The following is a 12,869-nucleotide window of genomic DNA, read 5'->3' as shown; positions in this document are numbered from 1 at the left end:
GCCCCCCATTGGCTAGTAACAGCACTGCCAGGCAGTCAGGTCCCCCCCGCACCAGGCTGAGCAGCCAGCAGGCACCCCGCTCCCAGGTAGGTAAGGTACCCAGCACTACGTTTCCCAGGAGCCCATGGTTTGTTTGCATAGTTTTACAGGGGAGGCTGACGTCCGCTGAGTGACGTGTCAGGACAGCCAGTCATCGGCCATGCTGTGTTAGTACCTGACCATATAAGGTAAACAAATCTGGCGCCCCCAATGAGCACGCGAGAGAGGTGGGCGCGGGGCGGGGCGGGGCGGGGCTGGGCTGGGCTGGGCTGGGCGCAGCGCAGCGCAGCGCAGCTAGGGCAGTAGTGAGGCTGGCGTTGCTGCGCCTGGGACCATTGCCAGCATGGCAATAGCGTGGGAGGGAGGCTCGCACTGTTTACAATCAGCCGCATGCAGTTTCCTGTTTGTGTGTAGGGAGGTTCAGGCTCCAGCTAATGCACTAGCACAAAGGGCCCCAGGATCTGGCTTAAGGCATATTGTGTGTAAACCTTTGTCTGAAACTAGGCCAAAGCTGGGTGGACGGCAAGGTATGGTGGATTCCTTGCCATACACCCTGTGGGATGGCCCTGTCGTACAGCCCCTGCACAGGCGATGCCCAGCTAACGGCTGATTAGCCCGGAGCCAGAGGGTGTGAAAAGGAATGGATTGGTGCTCCCCATACACACTGAGAGCGGAGGTGACAGGTTCCAGGATACAGTGTTGTAAGCATCCAAGGAGGAAGCACCGCAGGCTGGAGGTTGTCACCTCTGATCCGACTTCCACATTGATAATGAGACTCACAAGGACGTTTTATAGGTTCCTGGATTCTAGCAGGCTGCAGAGCAGGGCTGGGGAGTATACACTTTAGCCTTCCCCAGGTTCTCCTGCCACATGAAAATCTGCAGGGGCAATCAATATGTTGTTCTGGTTAAACCAGGGTAATGTTTAATCAGGGAAAGTGACAGCAGTGAGTTCATTATTATGAGAAGCTGCATTATCCATTAGGAGGATCATGGATGTGTTCTCAATGTACATTGTCCTTTATGGAGCTTGTACACACAGTAATGATCTGTATGCTACATTCACCTGGGGTCAGGAATCCAACTCCTCAGATAAACAGGTTTGAGTTCAGTAGGGCAGTTCTCTGTCCTGTGTTATACACGAGGCCAGACTAGATGATCACAATGGTCTCACGATGGCCTTGGAACCTATTGTCCTAATTGAAATGTTTCTGAGCTTTGGGAAGCCAAATCTTTATCTGGATCCCAATTCTTCAAATGAGCTCCAGGTGCATAGTAGGCCAAACTGAACCCCAAATCCTCAAATGTGATGTTCTATATGAAAGCATTTGGGCCAGGGACTATCTGTGTGTTCTGTTGTGTGCATTTCTGGGCACACAACTGGCACCAAACTAGTAAGTGTAGAAAGAATGCAAGCTGTTCCAGGCTGAACTAACATCCCCTCCTTGCAGTCCCGCATCCCTGGAATTCAGCATGTGTGATTTAGATCCAAATTGTGTGCCTTGCTCCCATCACTATCCAAGCAGAACTAAAGCAGCTGGGGATGGTAAGCGCTTTGGGGCAGGGACTGTCTATAATGGGGTGGCCTCTTACTGAGCACCCCCTTCTGGGCAGAGGTGTCTCTGCAGGCTCCCCACCTCTGTTTGTTTCCTCTCTTCAGGGCCCTTTAAGAACTCACGGGGGCTTTCTCTGATTACTTAACAATACCCTTGCCTGGGGCTAGTTTAATATCAGAATCAGTTCACAACAACCCAGAGTCCCAAACTGAAGTCCATACATAGCACTGGCATTTTTTCTTAGTCCCAGGGCTTTTCTTTCAACTCTCAGCTCCTGGCCAGTCCTCCCAGCTCTCCCTGCCTGGGGCTCTGACATCCAGTCCCAAACACAGTCAGGGGTCCCCTCGCCCACTGCCTCCTGCTCACTGGGCTTTTCCCTCCAAGCTCCTGCTACCAGAGTCTTCTCTCATTTTTTGGTTCTCTTAGGGAAGTACCTGATTCCCCTCAGGTGGGGCTTGTTTCAAAGCCAGGGTTGGCATAGCGCCAGGTCTCCAGCCCAGCAGGGCAAGCCATCCAGTTACAATGGCTCTTTCTTGTATTTGCACAGCACCTAGCGCAACGGGGTCCTGGCTTGTGACTAGGGCTCCTAGATGTGACCACAGCACAAATGATAAATAATAATAAATACTACTAATAAATAAGTAATGCAAGATAGTGAATTGCACAGCCTGCAGGCCCATTCTCACATCTCTAGCTTCACTGAACCATGTTCCCATTCCATTTACATAGTTGTCAAGTTGTAAAACAAGAGCCCATAGTGGCTGAATGCTCTGGAAAGCAGCCGGGGGCTCCTGGTGACATGAAAGGCTCCTTTGAGAACCCAGCATTACCATAGCAGAAGAAAGCACGCAGCCAGGCAGGCACTGCTGGGCTGCTCGGCACTATCAGCAAGGCAGACAAGGAAATAATGGCGTTGCTAAGTACCAGGGAATGATAAGCAGGCATGGACATTCAGTGTGAAGGGCTGGGAGATAATAAAGCAAAGGAAAAATGGCAAGTGGAGCTGAAAGGGGAAAAAAACGTTCCCAAGTCCACGGTGCTCCCAGTGCTTAGCAATGAACACGCAGGCCCCCAGCAATGGCTGAGTAGTTCTGGCCTTGCTGCGTTTTGTGGTGATATGGTGGGTGCAGAATGCTAGTCTAAGAGCCGTCCGAGCACATTGCTTCCTAACTCCTCCATCCCTTGGCTGCATTTTGGGTGCAGTCGCACATATGTCAGGGCCAGAAGGGTTCATGGAAAGCGCTCTAGCAGGTCCCTTATCTAACCTGTGTGATTTGCAGTGGTTTCCATTGCTTTTGTACAAACATGCCACAGTATTGTCCATTACTAGTACGAGGGTGCGCTGCAGTCACGGTGCAAAGCAGGGCAGGCCTTACACCTACTTGATCCCATTGGTCTGCATTTACACTGGGGGGTGACCATAGAATAACAGCAGTGCACTCTGTGGGCCAGTTACCATCCGGGCCCATCACAGAGTTTGGAGAAGTACCCCGTGTTCCAGGATGTGACTAGTGTTTTTATAAGGTCAAGCCAGCCCCCACAGAACAGCCCAGAGGGATCTTTAGCTGACAAGGTGTAAACACGGCAGGGAAAACAAATTTCCCCCTAAAAACTGGTTTAATTAAAGAAAAATCAATATTTTTAGAAACTAGCGTTTGGTTTTTTAGAGGGGGGAGGCTTTGGGCCCCAAGCCAACAGAGGAGTGTTCAAAGCCCTTGGGAGCAGAGTGGTGTTTATAGAGGCAGAGGTCACAGGCACCACTCCTAGGTCACACATAAATTGCCTTGAATCTCCAGGACTGTATTTGTTATTCTAGGAATAGGTGGTGAACGTTGGCTTTTACAGCTGGAACATGAGTGGCAGTGAGGGGGAAACAGATGCCTAGCAGGAAAGACAAACCAGATTGTTTTAGTGGGTAATAAAATCCTGAAGCACTGGACTTTGGATGAGCCACTCTGTTGTTCTAGGGTCTGAAGGCAAATACATTTCCTTATTCAAACAAGCACGCCTCCTTCATAGCCCAGGAGGCAGCTGAAGGGCAATTCTTTTTAGCTGGAGAAATACTTTAGCAGTATTAATAAAGACTGAGGGCCTGATCTACCTCTTACTCCACTTTATCCTGGAGAAACTCCATATGCCTTACCGGAGTTGCTCCTGATTCACAGCAGGTAGACTTCACTGGAGTTACACCAGTTAACTGCCTAGATGTCACTGGTCTTGTCCTGATTTACACCACTTAACTCCATATACTTAATTGGGGTCACTCCCAATTCACATTGGGGTAACTGAAGTCAGATTTCAGAACTCACTTTAGGCCAAATTTTACATGCCAGGTGTGATCTTGTCAGAGAATGAGGGCAAGTGGAAAATGGTCACAGGCACTGTTTGGTGTTCTGTGAGTGTGCAAATGAGGGCTCACTCACCTGTCCAGCTGCAGCTCCTTTCAGCAGAAAGACTGAGAGGGCTTCGCTGCTATTGTTACTCAAGCTAGCTGGGATCTGGCTAGATCACAGCTAGCTTGGGAATGTCTACACGGGCTGCAATAACCCCTTTCAGTTGCAGTGTAGACAGTCTCTTAGTGAGGCAGAGTGGCCTAGCACAGTGGTTTTCTCATTGGTGGACACCTACAAAATTTCAAATGGAGGTGTGGACCCCTTTGGAAATCTTAGATGTAGTCTGCGGACCCCCACAAGTTGAAAACCACTGGCTGAGTGGACAGAGCACTGGACTGGGACTCAGGAGTTCAGGTTCCAGTCTCAGCTCTGCTGGTCAGCGACCGTGGGCATATCACGTCCCCTCCCTCCACCTCAGAGAAATGGGAATAATTACGCTGGCCCCTTCATAAAGTGCTTTGAAATCCCCTGAGGATAAGAGCTGGGGATTGTTGTTTGTGCCAGGCTCGTCCCTGCGGCCTCTGAGCAGTGACAGCCTGCTTGCTTACTTTGGTCAAACTACAACCCAAGCTTCAGATTCATGGGCCTGGAGCAGGCTATTGCTGCATCAGGTGCACATCCTGCTTTTGCTCTATGATGCTTCTGAAGAAAGGGCCTCTTGCCCCAATTCATCTGGCCAGCAGCGCAGTGCAGTACAGAAGGTTCCTGCCTAGCCTCTGTGACCGTGCTGCCCACAAAAGCACAAGACCTGATTGCTCTCCTCTTGCCATGCTGTTGTGCTACTGATCACAAGCACTCCCCTTTCCTTCCCAACAGCTGAAGCCAGCCCCCATTCAGCATTCCCAGGGGGGCGGGAGCTGGCTCAGATCTCTATGTGACCGTGTGTTGCTGCTCTTCTGGCCTCGAATTGTTCCTGCTGCTTTCAACATGCCACTCGATGTAATATCCTGGCTTTCTGTGTGTGAGCGTGTGACATCCCCTGGGCCCACAGAGGATAAAGGACCTGCTACTGCTGTCAGCTGAGGGTGATGCTCTTTAGCTCAAGCAATTCTGGGCCTATGGGTTTTGTAGCAGAAGGGCAGCGTCCAATCCCAGCTCCTGCATGTGATTAATGGAGCAATTCTCTGTTGTCTCTAGCACATGGATTCTGTACAGCAGAACCCATATGGAGATATTCTATAACCCAGGCCCCTGGCCTCCACGATGAGAAATAAATCCTCCAGAGTGGCACAGTCATTTCCTTAATGCTCCCTGAAAGAACGCACGTACTGGCTGGAGATTCTGTGCACTAAGCAAAAGACTATCGATATGATTGCTCCTTGGTTCTTCTCCCCTGGCCCCATCAGCTCCCTTCTGTGCTGAAAGAATGAGCAGCACTTATGGCACCTTAGAGACTAACAAATTTATTTGGGCATAAGCTTTCGTGGGCTAAAATTCACTTCATCAGATGCATGGAGTAGAAAATACAGTAGGAAGATACATATATACAGAGAACATGAAAAAATGGGGGTTGCCATACCAACTCTAACGAGACTAGTCAATTAAGGTGGGCTATTATCAGCAGGAGAAAAACAACTTTTGTAATGATAATCAGGATGGCCCATTTCAAACAGTTGACAAGAAGGTGTGAGTAACAGTACGGGGGAAATTAGTATGGGGAAATAGTTTTTAGTTTGTGTAATACCCATCCACTCCCAGACTTTATTCAAGCCTAGTTTAATGGTGTCCAGTTTGCAAATTAATTCCAGTTTTGCAGTTTCTCATTGGAGTCTGTTTTTACATTTTTTTTGTTGAAGAATTGCGACTTTTAGGAATGTAATTGACTGACCAGGGAGGTTGAAGTGTTTTCCGACTGGTTTTGGAATGTTCAAATTCTTGATGTCTGATTTGTGTCCATTTATTCTTATGCGTAAAGACTGTCCGGTTTGGCCAATGTTCATAGAATCATAGAATATCAGGGTTGAAAGGGAGGTCATCTAGTCCAACCCCCTGCTCAAAGCAGGATCAATCCCCAACTAAATCATCCCAGCCTGGGCTTTGTCAAGCCTGACCTTAAAAATATCTAAGGAAGGAGATTCCACCACCTCCCTAAGTAACACATTCCAGTGTTTCACCACCCTCCTAGTGAAAAAGTTTTCCCTAATATCCAACCTAAACCCTCCCCCACTGCAACTTGAATAATTCTAACTTTTAAGCACAAGTAGCCCCATTTACTTTAACCACAGCACAAGTAGCCCCATTTACATTAACCACAATAGGCCCTTCTCCTGGGGCAGGTGATGGCATATCATAGAATATCAGGGTTGGAAGAGACTTCAGGAGGTTATCTAGTCCAACCCCCTGCTCAAAGCAGGACCAATCCCTAATTTTTGCCCCAGATCCCTAAATGGCCCCCTCAAGGATTGAACTCACAACCCTGGGTTTAGCAGGCTAATGCTCAAACCACTGAGCTATCCCTCCCCCCCAGAGGGGCATTGCTGGCACATGATGGCATATATCACATTGGTAGATGTGCAGGTGAACGAGCCCCTGATGGTGTGGCTGATGTGCTTAGGTCTTATGATGGTGTCCCTTGAACAGATATGTGGACAGAGTTGACTGAGATACCCCTGAAGGAGTTCAGCCTTCTGGGACACATCCTTCTCCTTTGCTTTTTTGCAGTTAACTCTCCCCACTCAGTGCTGGGCTTCAGAGAGCAGCATAGCCGTGACTATCCTTGAAGCACTCTTCCCAAATGCTTTGCATAGTTATCCACTGGAATGGCAAAGCTCAGCAGCACAGGGTCTGACCCCCCCCTCCCTTCTGGCTTGGATGGTTGCACCTTACTCTGCAAGCAGCCCCTAGGACAGGGATGGGCAAACTATGGCCCGCGGGCCACATCTAGCCCGCCAGCCATTTTAATCTGGCCCTTGAGCTCCCACTGGGAAGTGGGTTCTGGGGCTTGCCCCGCTCCGGCACTCCAGCCAGGGAGCAGGGTCGGAGGCCACTCCACACAGCTCCTGAAAACAGCGGCAAGTCCCCTCTCCGGCTCCTATGCATAGGGGCAGCCAGGGGGCTCTGCTCCGCATACTACCCCCGCCCCAAATGTCGCCCCCACAGCTACCATTGGCCAGGGACCGTGGCCAATGGGAGCTGCAGGGGTGGGGCCTGCAGATGGGATGGCACGCAGCAGAATCACCTGGCCACGCCTCCACGTAGGAGCCAGAAGGGGGACATGCCACTGCTTCTGGGAGCTGCTTGAGGTAAGCGCCACCCGGAGCCAGCCCCTGAGCCATCCCCAGGCGCCCCAACCCTGTGCCCCAGCCCTGATCCCCCTCCCACCCTCCAAACCCCTCGGTCCCAGCCTGGAGCACCCTCCTACACCCCAAACCCCTCATCCCCAGCCCCATCCCAGAGTCTGCATCCTGAGCCAGAGCCCTCACCGCCACCCCATCCCATCCCCTTGCACCAGCCCAGAACCCCCTCCTGCACTCCGAACCCCTCAGCTCCAGCCTGGAGCCCACTTCTGCACCCCAAACCCCTCATCCTCAACCCCACCCCAGAGCCCGCACCCCCAGCTGGAGCCCTCAGTCCCTCCCCACACCCCACCCTCCCTGAACTCCTCATTTCTGCCCCCACTCCGGAGGCTGCACCTCAACCCCAATTTTGTGAACATTCATGGCCCGCCATACAATTTCCATACCCAGATGTGGCCCTCGAGCCAAAAAGTTTGCCCAACCCTGCCCTAGGAATTCAGGGGAGAGAAGATTCAGAAATTCCAAGGCCAGAAGGAACCACTGTGATCATCGTCTGACCTCCTGTGTAACACAGGCCGGAGAACTGTCCCACAATAATTCCTAGAGCAGAGCTTTTAGTGCCAGATATGGAGGTAAAACAACCTCTCTGCTCCTACTCGAGATTCCCATTTATGTAACCTACAATCACATAAGCACTTTTGACCACAGCATTGCACTCAGATCTCATGTTCAGCAGATTATCCATCTCCACCTCCAAAGCTTTTCAGAGTCACTGCTTCCCAGGATAGAGTCTCCCATCATTCAAGTATGGCCTACATTTTTTGTTCCTAGATGTATACTTTTACATTTAGCCATATTAAAATACATACTGTTTGCTTGTGCCCAATTTACCGAGCAATCCAGATCGCTCGGTATCAGTGACCTGCCCTCTTCATTATTTACCATTCTCTTAATTTTTGTGTCATCTGCAAACTTTATCAGTGATGATTTTGTGTTTTTCTTCCCGGTCACAAATAGAAATGTTAGATAGTGAAGGGCCAAGAACTAATCGCTGTGGGACCCCACTAGAAACACACCCGTTTGATGATGATTTCCCATTTACATTTTGAGACCTATCAGTTACCTAGCTTTTAAGGCATTTAATATGTGCCATGTTAATTTTATATGTTTCTAGTTTTCTAATCAAAATGTCATGTGGTACCAAGTCAAATATCTTGCAGAAGTCTAAATATATTGCTATCACCTTTATCAACAAAACTTGTAAGCTCATTAAAAAAAGATATCAAGTTAGTTTGACAGGATCTATTTTCTGTACACCCATGTTTATTGGCATTAATTACATTACCCTCCTTTAATTTTTTATTAATTGAGTCCTGTATCAGCCACTCCATTATCTTGCCCAGGATCAATAACAGGCCTATACTCAAGTTGTCCCATTTAAATATTTTTTTAAATATTAGCACAATATTAGCTTTCTTCCAGTTTTCTGGAATTTCCCCAGTGTTCCAAGACTTATTGAAAATCAACATTATTGGTCCGGCAAGGCCCTCATCCAGCTCTTTTAAAACTCTTGGATGCAAGTTCTGCTTTTTAACATCCTCCTGAGATACTAGTGGGATGGAAAGAGTGTTATCATATGATATGACTACATCACCTGTTCTTTTCCCAAATACAGAACAGAATTCATTGAATATTTCTGCCTTTTCTGCATTATTATTGATAATTCTACCATCTCCACCTAGTAATGGACCAATACCATTGTTAGGATCCTTTTTGTTCCTAATATACTTAAAAAACTCCTTCTTATTGTCTGTAACTCTGCTGGCCACAGGTTTGTCCTTGTGTCCCTTTGTCTCCCTTATCTATTTTCTACAATTCCAAGCTTCTGATTTATATTCATTATTATCAACTTCATCTTTCTTCCATTTGTTTTATATATTTTTTTTATAGCTGCCTTACTTCCCCTCTAAATCAGGTCAGTTTTTTAACCATTATGGACTTCTTCCTCAATTAGAGGATTGTGAGGGTTTTTTGGTGGCATCTAGTCAGGTGTTTTTAAACAATTCCCAATTATCATTCACATTTTTCTGATTAAATTCTTCCTTGCAGCTGGTTTGGCTCAGAATTGTTTTAATCTTTGTGAACTTGGCCCTTTTAAAGCACCAACTATGTATATCACTGGTCAGGACTTTATTCTGTTCACACATTATAAATGTGACCAAGACATGATCACTTGTACCTAAGTTACCATTAATTTTTAGTTCTGTGATCAGTTCCTCTTTATTTCTCAAGACAATCTGGAATTGCTCATTGATTAGCATATATTTCATGTAGTTGCTGTTACTGAAACAGACAATAAGAAGGAGTTTTTTTAAGTATATTAGGAACAAAAAGGATCCTAACAATGGTATTGGTCCATTACTAGGTGGAGATGGTAGAATTATCAATAATAATGCAGAAAAGGACAATTCCAGTTGTTTGTCTCCTGTGTCTAGTGCTCTGTCCACTAGACCTCACTGTCTCCCAAATATCTGAGGTAGCTCTGAACTTCTGCTCTTAAGGTCTAACCCTTCTTTCTTCTTAAGAGAAGCCAAACAAAAGTGTACAAAGGGGAAGAGAGAGCAAGAGCCAGGGAAATGCAGCTTCAGTCTGTGACACTCCCAGCTCAGTTGCTGGACAATTACGGACTCAGCAAACGGCCCAGCAAGCCCCTTGCTTTGCTCCCGACACTGATTAGGTTGCTCTTATGTCCCTTTGGGCCCATCTGTGGGTTGTAGTTTTTTCTACTGCGATCAGGCTGCTTTTGGCTTCTCACGCTGCCCAGTGATGGTCACAGCAAGTGATGCACTCTGCGTAGATTTCTTCTGGCTGGCTACTTCCTTCCCAACTAAGTAGCTGCTCATGACCCAGCCATGGAGACTGGGATGTCATCTGCTTCCTCATCCTGGTCTGGCCTGGACCATTTACAATCCTCCCCCATTCCTCCACATACACACCCACTTATATATTTTCACCCACATACAGACATCCCACTCGCACACAGAATCTGCATCCAAAAACACTCTCTCCCACACTCTCTGATCCACCCTCTCCTACAGCCAAATACCTACCAGCCCCAGGGCTCCTGCCTCTTCTCTGTTGTTCATTCATGCAGCAGCCTGTGGACAAAGGTATCAGTCAGTGAGGAGAGGGGCAGGTTGGCCCTAAACCAAGAAAGTGACAGGCCCACGGGGCAAGTGCCTGGTGGGCCAGTCTGATATCATCAGAGGCTGCAGAGACAAATGGATGCTGCAGAGAAGAAGGCTCTTGCACCTGCAATGGTGAGACTAGGGGTGTGCCTACACTTAAAATGCTATAACAGCGCAGCTGCACTGTGGCATCAGCCCCACAGCATAGGCAGTACCTGCAGCAATGGGAGGGGTTCTCCCTTTGCTGTTGTTCTCCCCTTGCTGTTGCCTGAGAGGAGGTAGCTAGGTTGATGGAAGAATTCTTCCACCATTCTAGCACTGTTTACATCAGGGGGAGCGCTTTGCTGGAATAGCGATACCGGTATCCTATATGCTAGCTATACCCTTGCCGTATACTATACTGGTATAACTGCACGGACCCACTTGCTGGCACAGCTCCGTCAGGCCAAACCCAGGGCCTCTGTTCTTGAGCACCATCTACTGGCACCTGATCTGTTAGCTAGCTAGCTGTCTACATATAGGGTATGTCTACACTACGAAATTAGGTCGAATTTATAGAAGTCGGTTTTTTAGAAATCGTTTTTATATAGTCGATTGTGTGTGTCCCCACACAAAATGCTCTAAGTGCATTAAGTGCATTAACTCGGCGGAGTGCTTCCACAGTACCGAGGCAAGCGTCGACTTCCAGAGCGTTGCACTGTGGGTAGCTTTCCCACAGTCTCCGCCGCCCATTGGAATTCTGGGTTGAGATCCCAATGCCTAATGGGGCAAAAACATTGTCGCGGGTGGTTCTGGGTACATGTCGTCAGGCCCTCCCTCCCTCCCTCCTTCCCTCCATGAAAGCAATGGCAGACAATTGTTTCTCGCCTTTTTTCCTGAGTTACCTGTGCAGACGCCATAGCACGGCAAGCATGGAGCCCACTCAGCTCACTGTCACCATACGTCTCCTGGGTGCTGGCAGACGCGGTACTGCATTGCTACACAGCAGCAACCCATTGCCTTGTGGCAGCAGACGGTGCAATAGGCCTGATAGCCATTGTTGTCATGTCCGAGGTGTTCCTGGCTGCCTAGGTAAGGTCAGTCAGGAGTGCCTGGGCAGACATGGGCGCAGGGACTAAAATAGGAGTGACTCGACCAGGTCATTCTCTTTAGTCCTGCCGTCAGTCCTATGTACCGTCTTCTGCCGAGCAGCCAGGAGATGAGGATGACTGGCAGTCCTACTGCACTGTCTGCTGCCAGCCAAAGATGTAAAAGATAGATGGAGTGGATCAAAACAAGAAATAGACCAGATTTGTTTTGTATTCATTTGCTTCCCCCCTCTCTCCCTCCCTCTGTGAAATCAACGGCCGACAATCGTTTCAGTGAGGTCTGTCATGGGCACCTTGAAAAGTTTAATGGAGATGCAGTCCTGCCTGAAATACTGGGGGGAGGGATAGCTCATTGGGTTGAGCATTGGCCTGCTAAACCCAGGGTTTTGAGTTCAATCCTTGAGGAGGCCATTCTGTGCAACAGTTGTTTTTGTTTCTCCTTGATGTAAAGCAACCCCCTTTGTTGATTTTAATTCCCTGTAAGCCAACCCTGTAAGCCATGTCGTCAGTCACCCCTCCCTCCATGAGAGCAATGGCAGACAATCGTTCCGCGCCTTTTTTCTGTGCGGACGCCATACCACGGCAAGCATGGAGGCCGCTCAGATCACTTTGGCAATTAGCAGTACCTTAAACACCATGCGTATTATCCAGCAGTATATGCAGCACCAGAACCTGGCAAAGCGAAACTGGGTGAGTAGGCAATGTCAGCGCGGTGACAAGAGTGATGAGGACATGGACACACACTTCTCTCAAAGCATGGGCCCTGGCAATGTGGGCATCATGGTGCTAATGGGGCAGGTTCATGCATGGAACACCAATTCTGTGCCCGGGAAACAAGCACAGACTGGTGGGACCACATAGTGTTGCAGGTCTGGAATGATTCCCAGTGGCTGTGAAACTTTCGCATGCGTAAGGGCACTTCCATGGAACTTTGTGACTTGCTTTCCCCTGCCCTGAGGTGCAAGAATACCAAGATGAGAGCAGCCCTCACAGTTGAGAAGCGAGTGGCAACAGCCCTGTGGAAGCTTGCAACGCCAGACAGCTACCAGTCAGTCGGGAATCAATTTGGAGTGGGCAAATCTACTGTGGGGGCTGCTGTGATGCAAGTAGCCAACACAATCAAAGATCTGCTGATATCAAGGGTAGTGACCCTGGGAAATGTGCAGGTCATGGTGGATGGCTTTGCTGCAATGGGATTCCCTAACTGTGGTGGGGCCATAGACGGAACCCATATCCCTATCTTGGCACCGGAGCACCAAGCTGGCGAGTACATAAACCGCAAGGGGTATTTTTCAATAGTGCTGCAAGCACTGGTGGATCACAAGGGATGTTTCACCAACATCAACGTGGGATGGCTGGGAAAGGTACAT

This window comes from Natator depressus, chromosome 10, assembly GCF_965152275.1.
Source record: "Natator depressus isolate rNatDep1 chromosome 10, rNatDep2.hap1, whole genome shotgun sequence".
In the NCBI taxonomy this organism is placed as follows: Eukaryota; Metazoa; Chordata; order Testudines; family Cheloniidae; genus Natator; species Natator depressus.
The sequence above is the reverse complement of the archived record's forward strand: the minus strand, read 5'-3'. Positions refer to the sequence as shown.